The sequence below is a fragment of the Pan paniscus genome, chromosome 6 (assembly GCF_029289425.2).
Source record: "Pan paniscus chromosome 6, NHGRI_mPanPan1-v2.0_pri, whole genome shotgun sequence".
Lineage (NCBI taxonomy): Eukaryota > Metazoa > Chordata > Mammalia > Primates > Hominidae > Pan > Pan paniscus.
Genome location: NC_073255.2, coordinates 45,917,605 through 45,937,758, shown reverse-complemented (window position 1 = coordinate 45,937,758; position 20,154 = coordinate 45,917,605). Strand labels below are relative to the sequence as shown.

The window sequence follows — 20,154 nt, the reverse complement described above, 5'->3', positions numbered from 1 at the left end:
AATTAAGAGCTGATTCAGAAAAATTTTAATAGTAGCAATAGTATTTACAGAAACAATTCTAATACTAACAGTGGGTACTGACTATGTGCCAAGCATTGAGTTATCCACTTAATATGGATTATGTTTTGATAGCACAAATCTTATAAGATAGGTACTACTAATATTCATATTTCATAGATGAGAACGCTGAGGCATGCAGTATTAGACAGCCGTGAGTGTGGAGACAGATTCACACGGAGCCCTCTGGCCTTTTATGAGGAAGCTTCCTCCCTCTCTTCAACAAGAAGTCCGGGTCTGCATCGCCCTGCTGAGGATGCTACTATGCAAACGCAGTGAGTCTACAGATCACAAGTGTAATAACATAATGGAATATTTTATATAAAATCTTGAAACAGACAGATTTCACATCAGGAACTGTTAGCATGATGTCATGTGATTCTAATGCCTATTAAATTTTAAAGATCAATCAGTAAATTATAAATAAACAAATAGTGACCCACAAATGTCTAAGTGAAGGTGGGGGCTCCGGGGAGGGGGAGAGAATTTGAAAAGTCTGCTCGACCCCTTGGCAGCGATTCCAAGGCTAAGGGAAGCTCCCTCTCAGGTGCCTGACAGTAGGAGCAGCCGGATTTTGGAAAGGGAGGAGGCCGGGACGCATGCAGCTTGGTGGGGGCTGTGTCCGAGGTCCGCAGGGAGAAGCTGAGCGACAGCCCCAGCAGGGACCTACTGCTGGCGCCCACTCCCCGCGGCCGCTGGCCAAGTGTGGGCTCTCGGGTTCGTTTCCACCCAGCGCGGCGGTGTTATTCGGAGAAGGAAAATAAATGTCTGCGGTTGCTCTGCCGGGCTGCGGGGGCGGTGCCCTGGAAGGAGGGGCTGTGCATCTGCACCATTTCTAGGAATGTCCGCCCTCTGGGAACCCAGCCCTGAAGTGCTCTGAGAATGAGCCATGTTTACGGAAAGCCTCTGTCTCATGCTCCGCATTCTCCGTTCTGATTCTGACCACAGCAAGAGTGGACGCTCTCCACGCCTGGAGATTCCCATTCCAGCTTAGCCTTGCCAGGCAACCATTCTTATCAGGGCTGCAAGATCTTTCCCCTTGGGACCCCAGGGTCCCTACATCCCCTCTCAAGGGCTTATGCTGCTCTGATTTCAAAAGGCATGCATTAGGGTGCCCCCTCTGCAGCCTAACCACTTCCCACACTTCGGAGCAGAGCTGCTAACCAGCCCTCTCATTCCTGCTTGCTTTGGCTAGCTTTCAACACCCCAAATCACACACACCAAATGCAGGTGGCTCTACCTGGGAAGGGGAAACGATTTATTGTGAGGGGCATTTTGCATGTTGCTCAGTGAGATGAAGGCAAGCTTTGAGGAAAAAGTTCAGCTTTTTATTTGGCTTCTTATCTTTGAAAGTCTAATTAATGAATCCACAAGTAGAGCATTTACCTGGACATTATAAAATACTTTGGATTTTCCTAGCCTCTGTGCCATCCCCTGATGAACCCTGAAGCTCTCTTTTTCATTATGTGTCTCAGAGCGGGCAAACTCCAGGAAGCCCGGGCTGGCGAACGCTTCCCATCAGACAACTCTGTCTGGAGCCACCATTTGAAAATATCCCCAAGGCTATTGTATTCAACCTTTACTTAAAGATCATTTCTATGAGGCATCCAATTTCTGCGGCTCCCTTGGGCTGCGGTTTAAGACAGGCTTCACAGTATTTACTGTTTATAGTTTTGAGCTGACAGCTATTTAAGGGCAAGAGATTTCATCTGCCACCATGTCTCACAGCTTTTGCCACCAACACATTTACCAGACGGAGCAAGCTGGAACTTTGTGAAACCAAGGAAACAAGTGTAATATGGTTTAGGGGAAAAAAAATTAAAATTTGGAGTTATTTTCCTGCTGATTGTTTCTGTGTGCTCCGTCACATTGAATTATGGGGAGCTGGCGTATCAATGGCATCTGTATGGCCTGCAATAATAGCCACTTGTTCATCAGACATGTAGGATGGTTGGCTGTACTGATCTTGGCTGAGATCACCTACATTCATGGCTGGCTGTTGGCTGGGGTGACCGGGGTGACTGATCTCTGCTTCCCACGCCTCTCATCCTCCAGCAGGCTAGCCTGGGCATGTCATCAGAGTAAAGCAGAAGCACAGCAGAAATACTCGCGGTCTCTTGAGACCTAGTCTCAGAATTAACTTACCATCAAGTCCAGTGAATTCTAGTCTAAAGAAAGTTCAAGGTCAGCCAATTTTTAAGGCAATGGGAGAATAAACTCTGGAAAGAACTGTAAAGTCACAAAAAAAAAATCACTGGACACAGGGAGGTTTGAAGTATTGGTGCTATTAATACGATCCACCATGGTTGTATACATGCCTTTCTCCTCTTCCCTGGAGTTCTTACACCATGTCTTATTTATCTTTCTGTCTGCCAGTTCTTAGGACAGCACATGGCATGTAGTCAGTATTCACTAAACAACCTTGCATTACTTTGCGCATGAGTGCACATTAGAATAGGCTCCGATACTACAACTACATTTTAATTTTTTTTCTTGCAACAATTACATCAGTATTAGAGATGCCTCATTGCCCTCCACCCACACCTACTTCCAGCATTTCCTCTTTACATTTCCCTATCATGTGTCTAGGTCTGGATTATTTTTATTTATCTACTCAGCATCCAATGGAACTTTTGATATATTGCATCATTTTTGGAAAAGATGTAACCATTTTCTGTTTGACGAATTCTCCTCCACAATTCTCTCTATTCTCTCCTTCTGGAATGCATATTATGTGTAGGAATCAGACTTTTCTTATTACGTCCTTCATGTTTCTTAACTTGTTTGTTTATCATCTTGTCATTCTCTTTTTTTTCTCCTCTTTTCTGTCTCAGGCTATGTCTAGTTTTGTTGTTGCTGTTGTTAATACTTGTCTCTTCAGTTATGTCTAATATGTTAACAGAGTACCTCACCTAGGGGCTGTAGCTTAGAATCACCTGGCAGATTAACAAAATATCAATGCCTGGTCCCACCCCTAGAGTTTCTGGTTTAATTGGTGTGGGTCAGGAGATGGACATCAATAACTATGATGCGTAACCAAGGTTAAAAACCATTGATTAAAACTTTTTTTTTAAGAATTTTTTCTCAGTGACTGTATTTTTTCAGCATTTCTACTGGAAAAAAAAATCCACTGACTCTTCTTTCATAAACACTGTTTTTATTTTTATCATGCTATTTCTTCCATAGGACATTTCAAACAGGTATATTTAGATCTCTTTTAGATTGCTCCATTATTTCTAACTCCTAAAATGTAAATTCCCTCATTAGTTGAGTCTGTAGACTGTTATGATGTTGAACTTCCTCAAAAGCTTTATAATTTTTGACTATGAATTCATCTTGCATCTTGTGCCTTGGGTTATAAGGACCTCCTAATGGATTGTTTTCACACTTGCCTGTGCCTGGTCCTGTGGATTTCATTGGCTCCCAGTGATGTTTTATGTAAGTGCATCTTCTTAAGGTTTATACTACACACACAGCTCCGACTCAGGGTCTGTATCTAGCCACACGTAGGCTTGGTATTCTGAGCTCAAGCAAGTAACATGTTTCACAGTCATTACCTGGGGCAGAAGGCTAATTTCCAATCTGGAGGGTAAGGATATCTGGATTTTTATTTGTGAACTCACAATATATTCCCCAGTTCACGTGGGGAGCCCAATTCCGGCTCCTCAGCTGGCATTTGTCATTGGGCATCCCCATGTCCAATTCTTGGGCCTGTCACATACCCCTATCATTGTGTGTGTGTGTGTGTGTGTGTGTGTGTGTGTGTTTTATTAATATTTCTTTTTTGAGCACTTACTTACATTCTGCACCACTCACCTTGGCAACACATCTTTTGCTTCTGTGTACTATATAGATTTCCCCTTCATTTTTCTTACTTGGAAATATCCCTTTGGTACTCTTAAGTTAGTACATGTATTTTCTCAATAAAATTTTATTATAGATAGCTTCAGATTTACAAAAATTGCAAAGATAATGCAGAGTTCTATATACCCTATGCCCGTTTTCCCCTCTTGTAAATATTTTATGTTAGTATGCTACATTTGTTACATCTAATGAATTAATATTGACATGTCATTATTAGCTAAAATCCCTATTTTATTCTGATTTTCTTAGTTTTTACCCATGCTCTTTTTCTGTACCGGGACATTTAGTCATCATGTCTCCTTAGGCTTCTCTTGGCTGTGATGCTTTTCTGGGCTTTTCTTAATGCTACCTCTATCTCTCTGGTCTTCTTTCCAAAAACTCATGACCTCAGTTTAATTATGAGAAAAATATCAGGCATCATGTCAAATATAGTCATGTCTCCTTAGGCTTCTCTTGGCTGTGATGCTTTTCTGGGCTTTTCTTATTTTTGATGACATTAACAAGTTTTTAATTTTAAAAAACTTAAAAAAAATTTTTTTGAGACAAAGTCTTGCTCTGTTACCCAAGCTGGAGTGCAATGGCACGATGACGGCTCACTGCAATCTTGAACTCCTAGGCTCAATGATCGTCCCACCTCAGCCTCCCAAGTAGCTGGGACTACAGTTGTGCTGCCATGCCCAGCTACCTTAACAGTTTTGAGGACTACTAGTCAGATATTTTTATAGAATGTCTTTCAGCTGGGAATTTGCGTGATATTTTTCTCATAATTAAACTGAGGTCATGAGTTTTTGGAAAGAAGACCAGAGAGATAGAGGTAGCATGTCTCATAAGGGGATATGGAAAGTGAGAAATATCCTGGGGCTTACTTGAGAAGAAAGCCACTAAGTACAGCTCACACTTAAGGAATGGAGAACTGTGCTCCATCTCCTTGAGGGAAAGAATCTACATAAATTATTTGGAATTTTTCTGCACAGAAAATTTTGTCTGTTCTTCCCTGTATACTGATTTCTTAATTCAATCATATCAGTATAGACTCATGGATATTTATTTTATACTTTAGATTATCATTGAATACTCTCATTGCTTATTTTATTGTTAAAACACTACAATTTTGGCTATTGGGAGCACTTTCAATTGGCTCCTGTGTCTCTTTGACATACCCCCATCATTGTGTGCATATACTTTTTTGTTGTTGTTTTTGAGCACTCACTTACCTTCTGCAACACAAGATGCTTCAGACTCGTGCTGCATATTCTCTTAGTCCTAGAATCAACCATTTCCCCAAATGTAGATTGTTCCTATTATTGGACAATAGTAGTAGAAATGAAGATCTGGGGCACTAGATGTGCGTGTTGCTAATGGAGTTTGTTGCCTCTAAGCCATTTTAGCTTACAGAAAATGTGTGTATATTAATCCATTAATGTACATGTACCTACCTATAACTACTTCTATATTTAATGTATCTCTATGTTACACTAACATAAGTTCATACTGAATGCCTCCAACTCCAATCCATTGCTACGTGGATCATTCTAGCATCCTATTGCATGTTTGTACCTGCTACCTGGATCCTACCGTCCACCATGAATTTACTTAATTGTATAGTTTCAGTAAACATGTACAGTGTAGTTTTAGAATTGTTAATCCATATCCCCATGGAAAATAACTTTATCAACTATAGTACAGAGCTTATGTGCAATTTCTTTGCCTTCAGTCTTACAATCTCTACTCATTTCCAAAGTTACTAAGGTCAGCACATTTTCTCCCATCTTCTTCAATGATATCATTTTATATACTCACAGGTAGCACAGTTAGATTCTTATGTCGCAGTTTGCATCCCAGACCTGGAATCCTAGACCTTCTAAATGACTTTTTAAAAATTGTATACATTAAGGTTCACTGTTTTCTCTTTTCGTTTGCTTTAAAAATTATTTTAAAATGCCAAATAAAAGCTATATATACTGTGGTACACAACATGATGTTTTGATACATGTATACATTATTAAATGGCTACAACAAACTAATTAGCATATGCATTCTCTCACATGCTTATCTTCTTTGTAGTGAGAACACTTAAAGTCCACTCTTTTCACAATTTCAAGGTTTACTCCTTGTGCAGTAAAGTTCTATAGGATTTGAAAAATTCATAGATCCATGTATCCACCATTATAGTGTCATGCAAAATAGTTTTAGCATCCTAAAAAGTCCTCTGTGCCTCACCTACTCAACATTTTCCCTTCCCCAAGCCGCAGGCAATCACTGCTCTGTTTACTATTTCTATAATTTCCCAGAATGTCACATAAAAGGAATCATGCAGTATACAGACTTCTTTGACAGGCTTATTGCACTTAGTAATATGTGTTCAATATTCATCCTTAGTTTTGTGTAGCTTGATAGCTAATTCCTTGCTATCACAGAATGGTAATCCATTGCATAGATGTACCATAGTTTGTTTTCCATTCACCTATTGAAGGGCATCTTTGTTCCTTCCAGTTTTTGGCAATTATAAATAAAACTGCTGTAACTATTTGTGTTTGGGTTTTTGTGTGTATGCATACTTTTGAAATGTACATAGACATATATTTGGTTTCATAGCATTTGTATGAGTTGGTAAAATTTTATCCTGTGTTCAACATCGCATTTTGATTCAGAAGCCCCTGAGAATTAGCCCAACAAACAGATCTTGAAAGCTTAAAAGGCTTTCATAGGCTTTAATTAACTGAACCTACAATGACAGAGAGTAAACTTTTTACATATGGAAAGTCACACTTAGGGATTGAAGTTGCCATGTTGTCACCCATGTTAGCACAGTCATGTTGAGCAACAGATCTGTATGCTGACAAGGCAGCTCTGTGGTAGGAGAATAATGGACATGGAGAGACAAGACACAGAGAGAAAGGAGTAGAAAACGCACCTCTGTTTCTGTTTCTGATTTATTTTCCAATTCCCACTTTATTTCCTGTGGTGTCCTGCTATACTTTATGTTTCGATTCTGTGAGATTCATTTTCAGTGGTTTAATAATCTTCCTTCTTACTTGAGTTAGCTTATGTATACTTCCGTTCCTTGTAACCAAAATATTACCAAACCCCCCCACCACACACACACAAAAACAAATAAAAACCTTGAGAAGATTGTGTGTTTGCTTAAGAAAACAGATTATAGAACCCCAAATCCCCAAATCCTTACCAGTTGCTGCTTGTGGTTATATTTTCCCCACTAGATCCCTGAGACACTCTCAAGAGAGTTCTCCAGGAACTCCAGGAATACCCATTAAAAATCAAAGCAATGGTCATGCCTGCCTAAATGGTATTCTTTACTTATTACTTAGGTTGGGCTACTTTTGTACTTTGAGAAGCTGATTGACAAACCTGCTTTAGTCTTCCATTTTCCTGCCCCAGAATAGTCCTGTTGGAACTTCTAAACAAAGGGAATGCTTTTTCCAAGAAAGAGGCTCATTCCCTTAACACACCAGCTACATAGGAGCTACAGAAGTGAGCAACAAAGCCAAAAAAGGGAACCAAGAGGGGGGAAAATTGTTACATTTTTGAGCTTCCTACAGTAATCTCCAAGCCATGAACACATCCTGCTCTTTCTTTGTTATTTTTTTATGTTATTTTATTTTCTATTGGGGAATAACTTATATAAAGTACAATAATCTTACATGTACAACTTGGTGAATTTTTACCTATGTATACAGCAATGTCATCACCAGCCAGATCAAGATCTAGAAAATTATTATCACCCCAGAAAGTTCCCTGAACTTCATATAAATGGATTCCAGTAGTATTCAATCTTTTGATATTTCATCCATGTTGTTATATATGTAAGTAATTTGTTCTATTTGGTGGGGTATGCAATATTTTATTATATGAAAGACTACAATTGATTTACCTGTTCTTATATAATTGTACATTGGCTATTATGAATAAAGTTGTTCTGAGTATTCACGTACAAGTCATGTTTTTTGGCACATGCAATCATTTCTCTTATATATACCTAGGAGTGGAATTGTTGCAACAAAAAGTAAGTATATATTTGTTTTATTGCCAAACAGTTTTCCAAAGTGGGAGAAGTCTACTTTAAATGGCAATGAATGAGTTCCAAGTGCTTCACCTATTTGCCAACATTGGTATTGCCTTTAAAATTTTAAACATTCTAGTGGTTGTATTCTTTCGTTTTTGTCCTTGGTCCATACCATGACTCTTCCTCCTTGAACTTAGTTCTTTCCAAAATAATTAAGCAGCTTCTTAGCAGGTTTAGCAAGTGGGGTTCTTCTATCAAGATTTTCTTGAATTTTGGCAGTGGCTTCCTGAACTGAGTATTACAGAGCTATAACTGATTAATGATGTTTTTCATCAGCTCAAAAGGAAAAATATTGCAAAACATGCAAAATATGTATCATCCTGAATTTAAAGTATGCCACTACCAAATTCCAAGGAGCTGTGATGTGATCTATTATTTTTCTCTTAGTATGTGAAAGCATATCATCAGTTTTGAATCCATGAGACCCTGTTGAATTAGTTAATGTACATCTATTGGACCTATTCTATGTTGTAGGAATTGCACCATTAATACATGAGTGAAGAATGACCCTTTCCATTGTCGGCACACTTACTAAAGAACATACTGCAAAGCAGTCGCTCATCATCCCTTGAGGCTGCAGATTAATTCTTCCCATTTTTTTTATCAGAGCAAATTTTCTGCATTGAACATAATACTTACTATGCTCTTAGTCTGAAGCTAGATCATTGTATTCAAAGTTTTATTTTATTCACATAAAACTGATGAAACTAATGCAGTCTTAATAAGCTTTCAAAAGTTTAATTTTATATATTAAATAATCATGGCTTGTCCCTCAAACTCCGGTTGATATTTCCAACATGCATCTATTGTAATTAATACTTTTAAGTGTAATGTTATGCAGAAAAGAGGTATAGTCTACAGACCTTCAGTATTCCCAAGGGATAGAACCCAGGACCTTTCACAAATACAGACATTTGTGATTTGGAAATATATAATTATTTGGGTTCATTGTTAAATATAAAATCTTTGGGTTTGTTTCTAAAATATACTTCTTGGGGCTTCTTGCTCATATTTTTAAAATATGAGTAAGCCACATTTTGACTTTGATGATGAAATTTCTCTCAGGGGGTGGGTTACATCATGGCACAAAATTAGTATTTTTCCACAAAATTCATGTTGTAGGACTAAAGAGTGAAGAAAAGCAAATTCTTCATGGTTGACTGGGTTCCTTTAATGCTCATTCTATGTACCCACCAAAAATCTTCAAATGCATGCTTCAGGAAAATTTAAATTATTACATTTCCAAAAATATTTTTTGAATAAAATGATGAAAGGTATCCCAAAGGCCTTCTCCCAGACTCAGACACACAGGGCCTGAGACACAAAAACAGATGACCTTATCCTGACCTCTTCCTTCCTTTAGCTGATTCATGACCTTGGCAGTGATTCACATCTTCACAGACTAGCACAGTTCATCCCCTGATCACTGAACCCATCTCCATTTATATGAGGTACTGCTATGTTAATTATATAATAAAATTCCTGCTGTATGGGCTTTGGTGCATTTTTCTATGTTGATGTGATCTGAACTAATCACTCAGAAGACTGAGGCAGTTCCTTACATCCACTACGTCTTTATTAGGAATTTGGTGTATTACAGCATCTCCACCATTTGTCTTGGCATACTCACCTGAGGAGCTTGATAAAAACACAGATTCCTGTTTTCCTTCATAGACCCATGTAACTGGGCTCTCCTAAGAGGGAAGTTGGGCATCTGTAGCTCTAACAAGCATTCTAGATAATGGTTATGATGCACTAAATTTTGGAACTATCCTTATAGTGGAAAGACTGTGTTTTCTCCCACCGGTTTTATTTATATACAGTACATTTGAGTCATGGCTGTACCGTGTAAAACAAAATTTATCTACATATTTCTATTTATCTCTTCATCGATCAGCGTGTCCCTCCATCCCTCTATCCCTCCATTCCTCCATTCATGCATTGCTTTTCTGTTTAGTGTTTTAATGATTTAGCCACTGCTTTACTGAGCAACTAAATCAGCCTTGACAATGGATTTGTGTGACTTTGGGGAAGTTAGCCTTTTTAAGCTACAGTTTCCTCATTTGTGAAATGAATATAATGAGAATATTTACCTTCCAGTTTATCATGATAGTGAAATAAGAAAGCACGGGCAAATGCTTAATACAGTGTCTGGATCAAGATAAGGTGTCAATAAATGTTAATTCCTTTCACCTTTTTCATTAAAGGACTATAACGCTTTTCAGAAGCACTTCATATAGCGATATATCTACTATTTAGGTTATCAAATATAAGCATTTAATGTTGTAAATTTTCTTCTAAGCATTGGTTACCTGCATCCCACAGAATCTGAGATGTTGTATTTTATTTTTGTCCACTTCAAAATATTTTCAAATTTCCTTTGCGATCTTCTCTTTGACCAATTGATTATTTAGAAGTGTTGTTTTATTTCTATATATTTGAAGATTTCCCTTTTATTTTTCTGTTATTGATATCTGGTTTAAATATTTTAAAGTCAGATAACATACTTTATATGATTAAAGTTTTTAAAAATTTGTTAAGGTTTGTTCTATGATCCACTATGTCATCTACCTTGGTAAATGTTACATATGCACTTAAAAGAATATATATCCTGCTATTGTTTGCTGGAGTGTTCTATAAACATCAAATACATCCAGCTTGTTAGTGGCATTTTTCTTATCTTCTATATCCTTGTGATTTTCTGCCTTTTAGTTCTATCAATTAGTGGAAGAGGAGTTTTGAAGTTTCCAACATTAACCATGGGTTTTTCCATTTATTTTAGCTTTTTCTTTCATTTTTAAAAGCTCTCTTTTTACTACAAATACGTTTAGGATTTTGATGTCTTCTTGGTAAATTCAACCTTTTAAAAATATGTAATGTCTTTCTTTATTTCTGGTAATTTTCTTTGCTCTGAAGTTTAATTTGTCTTATATTAATATTGCCACTGCAGTTTTCTTTTGGTTACTGTGTGTAAGACACACCAAAACCCATCCTTTACCTTTTAATCTACATAGTTTGCTGTATTTCAAGTGAGTTTCTTATAGAGAATATATAGTCATTCTGACAATCTATCTTTTAAATGGTGTGTAGGATCATTTGTGTTTAATGTAATTATTATGTTTTGATTAATGTCTACTGTCTTAATATTTATTTTTTGTTTGTTCCCTCTCTTTTTTTTTGCATTATTTTCTTTTCCTATCTTCCTTTGAATGGTTTTAAGTACTCCACTGAAGTATTTTCAGTACTCCATTTAAAAAAAAATCTGTATTGTACTCTATTTCTTTGTATAATTTTTAGTATTTGTTATAGGGATTACAATATACATGTTTAACTTTTCCAAGTCTACTTAGAATCAATTTTTACCATGTCAAATATAATGTAGAAATTTTGACAAACATATAGATCCCTATACCCTCTCCATTTTATGTTTTAGTTGTCTTATATATTACACTTACATATATCAAAAACTTTATCAGATAATGTCAATTTTCACTCTCATAATTTAAACATTTTAAGGAATCTTAGAAGAAAAGTATAGTCAGTCATATTTACCTAGGTACTTACTATTTCTGTTCCTCTTCCTTCATTACTGATGTTCTGGTGTAATTTCTTCTGTCTAAAGAAATTCCTTTTGTAAATATTTTAGAACAAATTTGCTGGCAATGAATTTTTATAGTTTTTCTTAGCTGAGACTGTCTTAGAATGTATTTATTTCACTTTCATTTCTGAAAAACATTGTTGGTGGATATAGAATTCTGGGTGATTAATTCTGTTCTTTAAATACTTCAAAAATATTATCTCAATTCCTCTGGAATAAATGGTGTCTTACAAGAAAGCACAATTTTTCTTTCTTTTTTTTGGTTAGTCTTTTTATTTTATTATACTTTAAGTTCCAGGGTATATGTGCACAATGTGCAGGTTTGTTACATATGTATACATGTGCCATGTTGTTGTGCTGCACGCACTAACTCATCATTTACATTAGGTATTTCTCCTAATGTTATCTCTTGCCCCTCCCCCTACCCCATGACAGGCCCCAGTGTGATGTTCCCCTGCCTGTGTCTAAATGTTCTCATTGTTCAGTTCCCACCTGTGAGTGAGAACATGCGTTGTTTGGTTTTCTGTCCTTGCGATAGTTTGCTCAGAATGATGGTTTCCAGCTTCATCCATGTCCCTACAAAGGACATGAACTCATCCTTTTTTATGGCTGCATAGTATTCCATAATGTATATATGTGCCACATTTTCTTAATCCAGTCTATCACTGATGGACATTTGGGTTGGTTCCAAGTCTTTGCTATTGTGAATAGAAGAAAGCACAGTTTTTCAAATGTTGTTATAAGTAATATATCATTTTTCTTTGGCTGTTTTGAAGTTTTTTGTTTACATTGATTTGATTATGATATGTCTGGGCATTATTTGTGTGTGTGTGTGTGTGTGTGTGTGTGTGTGTATGTGCACGTGCACACAGGGTTTATCCTGAGTGAAGTCAGCTTCTGGAGTCTTTGAATTTATGTCTTTTGACAAATTGGAGAAATTTTATGTTATTATTTCTTTAAGTGTTTTTCTGCATTGTCTTCTTTCTCCTCTCTTTCTGAAACTCCAATGACACAAAAGTCGACCTTTTGGTATTTTCCAACAGCTTCCTGGGAAGCTTTTTTTGCTTTTTTCTCTGTGCCATTTATATTGGATAATTTCCATTAATTTATCTTGAGGTTCACTAATTCTTTATTCCATCATCTCCATTCTGGTATTGATCCTATTTAAACCTACTCAGTGTTTTAAATTTTGATTACTGTATTTTTAAGTTCTAATATTTCCTTTGGTTCTTCTTTATATCTAGTGTTTCTTTACTGAGACTTTTAAAATATTTCCATTCATTTCATTACTTCTTGACCATTTTTTTATAATAGCTTTGTAAAGTCTTTGTCAAATAATACCAACATCTGTGTCCTTCCACTTTGGAGTCTGTTGATTATCTTTTGCCATATGAGTGAGATTCTCCTGATTGTTTTTATGATGCATAATTTTTAATTGTGTCTTGCCTTCTTTGAATATTACATTATGATACCCTGAACTTTATTCAAATCCTATAGAGAATGTTACTTTTTGTTTTTGCAGGCAATCAACCTTATTTGATTTAGGCCGCAAGTTATTACCAGTCTCCTGTGGATTGTGGTTTTAATACCCACTCAGTTTTTAAAACCTTAAGTTCAAATTTGTCCCATGTGTGCCACACACATACAGTTCTGGGGTGAGCCCAAGAATTCAGCACCAACTTCATGGTCATATTTCTGAGGTGCTCTCTCTCCACTCTGTTCCTGGTAACTTCTGCTTCCCTGGAGCTCCCTTTTTCAGTCTTCCAGACAAAAGTCTTGAATTTTAGTTTCACCATTTTGATATGCATGTCCCATGACTGCATCCATATGCAAAACCAGGCAGTAAGTGGTTAGAAAGAGAAGGAGCAATGAGTTTGCATGACTGTCTTGGAACCAAAACTCCTCGGATCACAGAGGAAGGCTCCTCCTCTTATAAAGACTATGGCATCCAGTGCTACTTCTGTTGCTGCCACCATTGCCATAAAAGGAAACTTGAGAGAAAAACAGTGTTTTTCCTCACACTGTCTATGTGTTAGTAGTTATTTCTCTACACCTCAAAGCAGAGGAGTTCCAGAGGGCTTCTCCTGGAGATGTCCGTTTGTGTCTAGGACACACTTTCGAGTTTTGGTTTATATTGAGATCAGGTTGTGGAATACTGGTGAAAAAAAATGTGAAACTCACTGCTGATCTAGGTTTTAGAGCTGCATTTATTGTGAGAGACAGGGTGCAGTGCACATATTTCACCTTACCTTGAAGAAATGACAGTTTAATTTTGTGTTACCTCTTCTTTCTCCCTCTGAGCATTGGAGAGGTAGCCCATTAATTGGTTCTTGGACAGCTTCCCCATGCCCCTAATTGTGAGATGCTCTGTGGTGCTAGCCTTAGTGACAGGTGGCAGTGGCAGCAGCTCATTCCTTTAGTTTTAGTCTTTCTGAAAGTCTTTGTTTAAATGAGTAACATGTATACATTATATAATATTGGGTTATATTCTGTGAGCCATATTGTAAATATTTTTTAATTAATTGATTAAATGCCATTGTAATTTGTTAATATGATGCTACTATAGCATATAACACATAATATACAGCATAGAACATTATAATTTTACTTTTATCCTTGTTTCTATTTTAATTTTAGATCTATTACTATATATATTAAATGCTCACCATTGGTCTTTTTGTTAAACAGTTCCCAGTGATCTCTTGTTTAGAGGAAGTTCGTACTCTAGAAAATTGTTCATGAAGGGCTTGTGGTTATAGAATTTCCTAATTCTTTGCATATTTAAAACTACTTATCTATAGCCTTGATACTTAGAATACACCTTGACTGGATATAAAATTATTGCTTCATACTTTTTTCCTTGAGTTTTTTAAAATGCATCTTTACTGCTGCCTTGCATATGTGTTCTTTTTATGAAGAGGAGGCTTTGAGGATTTATTCTATTTAAGATCTGATGGTCTACTGGGACATATCTATGGATTGACTTTTGTGGGCCAATTTTCCCGGGTACCTGGTGAGTCCTTTTAATATTTTGGTAATTTTTTCTTTTATTTTTATAATATGCTTTTGGATTATAGTTTCACATGTTACTTTTTTATGGTTTTGTTTTTTGTCTTTAGAGATTCAAATTATACATAAGCTGGATCCTCTTTCTTTGTCTTCCACTTCAAACACTTTCTCCATGAACATCTTGACTTCTTTCTCTATTCTATGTTCATGTCTTGGTTATATTTCTGTTTTGTTCCTATGCCCTTTATTAAATTTTCATTGGAATTCATTCTTTCTTGGGAACATTGTAATTTCTTCTTTATTTAATATGATTTTGGATTTTTATTCTGTATCTTTCAGAAGTTTAATCAAATATAATTTTCTTTTGTGCTGCTTTTTGCATATCTATTTTCTTGGTTTTTACATTTCTGATTCAAGGTGGGATTTTTTTTTATACTCCCAAATGCTTATGGGAGAGTACTTAATTAAATCTGAAGTGTTGTGTCATAGTTTTCTTCTGCCTTGTTATTGTTTCTGTGTGTGTGTGAGGGAAACTGTTTACCAATAGAGAAGTTTTGATTTTAATTTCTGTTATATTTGATTTTCAGTTTGATTTTTTATTTTTATATTAGTTTTGTAATAAATGAATATTTCTTGTACCTATGCCTGCATTTTGAGTTCAGATCTGTTAGTATAGAGCGGTCTATAAGATTGCTAGTTCACAATCACCCTCTTGCCAGAAGAGCAATGTACAGTTTATTTATCTAATGGCTTCTGTAGTGAAAATGGGGGGGATGGTCTTATGTCCTTGGATATTTGACATTATTTCGTTTTGAAAGATCCTAAATATGTTTCTTGCCTCTTTTTCTCTTTACTGCACAGTTTTCAAAGGGTTGCTATTGCTTTCATTTTACTCTTTTCTCTTCTGAAGCATTGCCTTTGCAAGACTGCTTCCTTGAGTCTCTTAAGCCTCTTTCCCTGTAATTTGTACTCATCCATCAGGATTCTTTTTCAATCTGAACAACTTAGGGTGCACTTTCTCTTCTGTCAGTGATTTTATATCAACCTTGGTCTTTCCGCTATCTCCTCTCTTATTTCTTCTGGACTGCCCTTGATCTCCAGTAAGAATTATAGTGCAAATGTTACAGCTAGTCATTTATCCTCTAATTAACCTATAGATTTAATGCAGTAGCACTAAAAGTCTCAGCACACTTTTTTAAAGTTGGAAATGCAAAGTAACTAAAATTTCCAAAATAAGCTTGACAAATAATTTCAAAATTAGAGGATTCATTTACCTTATTTGTTTTCAAGACCTAATGTAAAGCTATGAAATAAGATAGAATGCTAATAAATTAAATATACAAAGATAGATCAATGGTACAAGAATAGAGAATATAGAAATAGAACAATATAGATACTTGTAATGATTTTTGGCAAGGTACCAAGGCATTTCAATGTGGTAAGGAACGTCTTTACAATAATCAGTATTGGAGCAATTAGATAAATGTAGAGGGCAAAAATGAACCTTGAAACATAGCTCATACAAAAGTCCATTCAAGATGGATCATAAACCTATATGTAAAGTCTAAAATTATAAAGCTCCTGGAAGAAAACAACAAAATAAGTCAATGGTTTTGAGGAGGCAAATATATTTTTTAAAGGACAAAAACTGTAGTAAACATTTAAAATTTTGATAAATTGGACTTCATGAAAATAAAAAATTTCTGCTCAGCAAAATGCAGAATTAAGAAGATGAACACAGACCAGCTGTGGTGGCTCATACCTGTAATCCCAACACTTTGAGAGGCCAAGGCAGGAGGATCTCTTGGTGCCAGAATTCAAGACCAGCCTGGGCAACACAGCAAGACCCCACCTCTAAAAAATTTTTTTTTAATTAGCCAGGCATGTTGGCTCATGTCTACTAGTAGCCAAGTAGTCCTAGCTATTTGAGAGGCTGAGATATGAAGATTGCTTGGGCGTGGGATGTCAAGGCTACAGTGAGCCATGATTGTGCCACTGCACCCCAGCCTGGGTGACAGTGAGACCCTGTATCAGAAAAGAAAAAAGAAGATGAATAGGCAAGTCACATCTGAGAGAAAATATTTACAATACATATATCTGAAAGCAGTCTTAAATGGAGACTATATAAAGAACTCTTAGAAATTAACAATAAAACACAAACACCTCAATTAAAAGGGCAAAAAATTGGACACCCACCAAAGAAGATACAGGAATAGCAAATGAGCAGAGGGAAATTTGCTCAACATCATTTGTTATCAGAAATGCAAAGGAAAACCATAAGGAAATACTCCTTTGCATCCATGAAATGGCTAAAATAAAAAAGACTGATATGCAAAATGCGGTAAGATTATGGAGCAACAGGCAGTTTCATACATTGCTGTGGGGAGTGTGAAGTGGTACAGTCACTTTGGAAAGTTGTTTGGCTATTCTTATAAAGTTAAACATACATCTACATGAGAAGCAGCAATCCCACTCCTAAGTATTTACCAAAGATAAGTGAAAAAATATGTCCACAATAGACATTTACATGAATGTTTATGTAAGATTTGTCCGTAATAGCCCCTAACTGGAAACAATGCAAATGTGTCTCAGTAGAAAAATGGATAAACAATTTGTGGTTTATTCTTACAGTGGAATACTATTGAGCAATAAAGAGGAATGAGCTACTGATATATGCAAGGCATAGAAACCTCACGTACTGCGGACTGAAAGAGGCTTGTGCTTACACAAGACATATAATGTACAATTCCATTAAGGCCAATTAAGGTCAAACATAGGCAAAACTAACCCAGCAGGATAGACACTGAGAGCTAGGGCTGCCTGTGGGAAGTGAGGAGCCCTGGCAAGGACATGAGGAAACCTTCTGAGGTGGTGGGAATGTGCGACATCTTGTTTGTGGTGATGGATACAAAGGTTGACACATTCATCAAAGCTCGCCACATCATTCACCTGATATCTGCATATTTCACTCAAAGTAAGTTTTATTTATTTATTTATATTTATTCATTTATTTATTTTTAAGATACAGGGTCTCCCTCTGTCACCCAGGCTGGAGTGCAGTGACACGATCTCCACCTCTTGGGCTCAAGCAATCTTCATGCCTCAGCAAGTATCTGAGACCACAAGTGCGCACCACCACGCCAGGCTAATTTTTGTATATTTTGTAGAGACAGGGTTTTGTCATGTTGCCCGGGATGGTCTCGAACTCCTGAGCTCAGGCAGTCTGCCTGCCTCCACCTCTCAAAGTGCTGGGATTACAGGCATGAGCCACTGCGCCTCAGCTGTAAATTTTATATCATTAAAAAGGCAAAGAAAAAAAGACATCTCTAGTGAGTCCATATGCCAAAGAACTTTAATGACACAAATAAAGACAGCACCAACACTTACAGCTATGTGACCTCATGCAAGTTACGTAACTGCTCTGAGCCTCAGATTCTTCTGTAAATTCAGGATCTGTATCTCATGGGGTTAAGAGAATTACCTATGACAAGGAATGTAAGGTATTTCCTAGAGGATTGGATGCTTAATGAGTAATCAGTATGTGTTCAATAAAATATTCTGTCTTATGGAGCCTTCTACTTTGTCAAATTGTTAAGTATAACACTGTTTGTTCAAAATACTTTCTCTTTGTCTCTATTTCTGCTTCTGTATGTGTTTCTTCTCATCAAATGAGGTGTGAATTCAAGTGAACTCAAGTCTTTCACCAGTTTCACAGAGTTCTCACGCTAAACATTTTGTGAGTCTGGTAATACTACTCATGTCTTCTACTCCTCTTTCTTTTCCTTCTCCTCCATCTCTGAAGGAACCAGAAAATTTCTCCTCTCTGTAGTGTACACAGCAATTCTATCCACACCAAGATCCTTGGAATATCACCTTCTATTATCAAGTGTGTGTATGTGTGTGTGTGTGTGTTTTCTTTCTAATGGGAGGATGATACTCTCTCTTACTGTAATAGTGTTTTCTGAGCATGTGACACTGATCTGCTTATTTTCTATGATATCTACATTCCCATGCATTATGCTGTCTTCCTAATGCAGAGACCATGGACTGATATGCCCAGGCCCCTGCTGCTCCAGCAAGCAACTGCAAACAGCTCTAGAAATGCTGTAACCCTGCTGTCCTGACTGGCCCCCAGTGAATGAGCAGGATGAGTTGGTGATGGCTCCAAACTTTGCCATTGAGTGTTCAGATCTGCACTTTAGGGAGTTTGAATAGATGCAACAGCATCTGTTGGCAGCATCTCAGAGCACCTATAAGACAGTTGGGGAAGAACATCTGGAAGACAGTTAAGGAACAGCAAGTGAGAAGCAGAGATAAGCGAATAGGTGGAAGCCACAGTTGGCAGAAGCCCTAAGGTGAGTAGCAATCAGTCCATGTGTGCTGGCCAGCAAGTAGCTGAGAGCCAGAAAGGGAGAGCACGCAGCAGCAATGATTGACAGCTGCTAAAGAGATCACTGGATATCCAGGTTACTGGGACTGGGTGAATGTTTCATGATATTCTACTTCTCTAGAAGGCCTGATTTCCAAATGCAGGTGCATCTATTTCTCTGTGAACCCCAGTTCTAAATGTGTTGCCTTTATTTATGTTCTAGCTTACCTATCTCATGTCTGTTCAACTGAAGTGTCATTGAAGTTTCTCTTTATTCTTTGTAACAAGAAAAGACTCAATTAAGGCAAGAATAGAAGAGCTGCTGAGATTTAGAAATTCATATAAGTCTGTCCTAGTAATTCTGGTTTATCTAAAAGGAGAATCCTATCCCTTCTCTCTTTCTCTCACTTTCTCTCTCTCTTTGTTTCTCCTTTTCTAAGCAGTCACTTTCCTCTTAGTTTCATAGGCATTCCCTCCATGGCCAGATATGATCAGAGCAGGCATGTCCCCTTAACCTTGGGCAAAATCTCTTCCGTCATTTTCCGGGTATTTTATTCCACAATAGTTCAGGCTCAAGATGGCCAAGGAGTGAGCGTGAACTCTGACAAAGCACAGAAAACATTCTTCTCCTCATGCCTTCCTCGGAGACTTGATCCACAGGCTCTTGATTCTGTGCCAGGATGGGGCCTCTGCCACCTCCTTGTCTCTGTTAAAATGGGGGGAGAATAAATGTTCTCCACAACCCCCCAACCCCACAATGTGCACCCAGGTGCATGCATGCAGGACCACGGCCTTTTCATTGCACACAAATGAAGTTGTCATCCCATTTCCACCAGTGGGTGCATACTGATGTCCTTTTGGGTCTTTGCTGTTGCGTCTTCTGAAGCCACTCTAGTTCTGCACAGCTCTGCTTAGGCCCAGCTCCTGCTTCCCTTTGACCTTGCTGATATTCTGTGACTTCCAGGCACATTTTCCTGGGACTTGCTGCTGACCTACAACCTCCAGCTTTGCTGATGCCTTTCATTTACCCCAGACTGGTACAGGGCGGTCTTGTCTTTGTGGTAACTGGACTTCACCGGGGAGCAGGGATTCCTTCAGTCAAATAACTTCAGGCCACTACTTGTACATGGTCACCCAGTTTGACACAATGTTCCATGCTACTGAGACCTCTGA

General features: G+C 37.4%; 1 long non-coding RNA gene across 1 annotated transcript in view; it reads left to right on the top strand.

Annotated features, from left to right (window-relative positions):
- Positions 1-217: 217 nt before the first annotated feature.
- LOC117980934 (uncharacterized) overlaps positions 218-20,154 on the top strand; it is a 370,564-nt gene continuing 350,627 nt past the window's right edge. Inside the window, exon 1 of the long non-coding RNA XR_010112747.1 lies at positions 218-332. This is a non-coding gene — a long non-coding RNA (uncharacterized LOC117980934). The remainder of the gene's footprint in view (positions 333-20,154) is intronic.